This window comes from Lathyrus oleraceus, chromosome 1 (genome assembly GCF_024323335.1).
Source record: "Lathyrus oleraceus cultivar Zhongwan6 chromosome 1, CAAS_Psat_ZW6_1.0, whole genome shotgun sequence".
In the NCBI taxonomy this organism is placed as follows: Eukaryota; Viridiplantae; Streptophyta; class Magnoliopsida; order Fabales; family Fabaceae; genus Lathyrus; species Lathyrus oleraceus.
In genome coordinates, this window is record NC_066579.1 from 306,504,752 (window position 1) to 306,507,125 (window position 2,374).

Genomic DNA, 2,374 nt, shown 5'->3' on the forward strand with positions numbered 1-2,374 from the left:
GATACCGGCTCCTAAATCGCATAAGGCTTTATCTATAACAAATTTTCCTATGTGACAGGGTATAGAGAAACTACCAGGATCCTTAAGTTTTGGAGGCATATTCTGGATTATGGCGCTACATTCAGCAGCGAGTGTAACGGTTTCGCTATCTTCAAGTTTCCTTTTATTAGAAAGAATTTCTTTTAAGAACTTAGCATACGAGGGCATCTGCGTAATAGCTTCTGTAAACGGAATTGTGACGTTTAATTGTTTCAGTAAGTCAACAAATTTTTTAAATTGACCCGCGTCTTTGGTTTTAATAAGCCTTTGAGGGTAAGGGATAGGTGGTTTATAAGGTGGTGGAGGTACATAAGGTTCTTTCTTTTCTACGGTTTCCTTATTACTCTCTTCCTTTTCCTTAGGTTTACTTTCTTCCTCAGTTGACTTTTTAGAGTTTTGGTTTTCCATCCTTGGATCAGACGGTCCTTCTACTTCCGTTCCACTTCTTAATATGATTGCATGAGCGTGGCTTTTCGGGTTAGGTTGGGGCTGTCCAGGAAATGTACCAGTTGGGGCAGCAGTAGGCGCTTGTTGTTGAGCTACTTGTGAGATTTGTGTTTCCAGCATTTTGTTATGGGTAGCCAGGGCATCTACTTTACTTGCTAGTTGTTTAATTTGTTCGCTAGTGTGTACATTCTGGTTTAAGAAATCTTTATTGGTTTGCTGTTGAGAAGCTATGAAGTTCTCCATCATGATTTCCAAGTTGGATTTCCTAGGAACGTTATTGTTAGGTGTAGATGGGATCGGCTTTTGATATCCCAGAGGTATAACTGGGGCTTGTCCTGGTGCGTATAAAGCATTATTACTCTTATATGAAAAATTAGGATGGTTCTTCCAGTTAGAGTTATAGGTATGCGAGTAGGGATTTCCTTGAGCATAATTCACTTGTTATGCTTGGATTCCTATTAGGAGTTGACAATCTGCAGGAGTGTGACCTTGGATTCCACAGACTTCGCAATTTTGAGTTGCTGCAACCACGGTAACTGGAGGTGATACATTCAAACTTTCAATTTTCTGGGCAAGAGCTTCCACTTTTGCATTAACATGGTCAAGGCTACTTATCTCGTACATGCCACTTTTCGTTTGAGGTTTTTCTACCATTGTTCGGTCGCTTCCCCACTGATAATGGTTTTGGGCCATGCTTTCGATAAGTTGATAAGCATCGGCATAAGGTTTATCCATAAGCGCACCACCTGCGGCGGCGTCTATTGTTAATCTTGTGTTGTACAAGAGACCATTATAGAAGGTATGAATTACTAACCAGTCCTCTAAACCATGGTATGGACAAAGTTTCATCATGTCTTTGTATCTTTCCCATGCTTCGAAAAGAGACTCGTTATCTTTCTGTTTAAATCCATTTATCTGGGCTCTCAACATAGCTGTTTTGCTTGGAGGAAAATATTGGGCAAGAAAGACTTTCTTCAACTCGTTCCATGTGGTGACTGAGTTGGAAGGAAGAGACTGAAGCCATCTTCTAGCTTTATCTCTTAACGAGAAAGGAAAGAGACGAAGTCGAATTACCTCTGAAGTGACACCATTAGCTTTAACAGTATTAGCGTATTGAACAAATACGGATAAATGAAGGTTTGGATCCTCGGTAGGATTTCCAGAGAATTGATTCTGTTGCACTGCCTGTAGCAGCGAAGGCTTAAGTTCGAAGTTGTTTGCTTCGATTGCGGGTGGAGCAATACTCGAATGCGGCTCATCTTGTGATGGAGCGGCGTAATCTCGAAGAGCACGAGCTGGTTCTGCCATCTCGGGTATCGGTGAAGGAAGAAGATTTTTGAGGTCGGGCACTTCGATAGGAGGGAGATTGTTTGCAGCACGATATTCTCGAATTCGTCGTAAGACTCGGAGATATAGTTCAATATCGTTGATTCATAAGTAAAACGGCTCGCCTTGTGAGCGAGTGTGTGGCATACAAATCAACGAAATGAAAAAGGAAAAAAAAATAAAAATAAATGCCTTAGTCTCTACAGCGTAATAGAAGAGTTACGATATCGACTAAATAAAAATCTCCGGCAACGGCGCCAAAAACTTGATCGTGACTTTATGAGTCGAATTGGGGTATTAACTGCAAGTGCACAGTTCTATCGCGTAGTTTTAAAAGATATCGATCCCACAGGGACTTATGAATCGATATACCGTTTTCTAAGGTTACTTCGAAAAACTAAGGCGGATGATACTTTGATTGTTTGGGGGAAAAGTAAAACTAAAATTAGATCTAAATTAAATATCAATTAAGCGGATATCGGTATGTAGTTCGTCGTAATTAGGGAATCAAATCTTCGTTGGTTTCTTGGTTTTATAATAAATCTTTTCAGTAGACACTATT

The 2,374-nt window shown here is 40.2% G+C and overlaps 1 non-coding gene across 1 annotated transcript; it reads left to right on the forward strand.

The window, feature by feature from the left end:
- Positions 1-1,309: 1,309 nt before the first annotated feature.
- LOC127116174 (small nucleolar RNA R71) lies at positions 1,310-1,416 on the forward strand. Its single transcript, XR_007801152.1, has one exon. It is a non-coding gene; the product is annotated as a small nucleolar RNA R71 (small nucleolar RNA).
- The last annotated feature ends 958 nt before the right edge of the window (positions 1,417-2,374 follow it).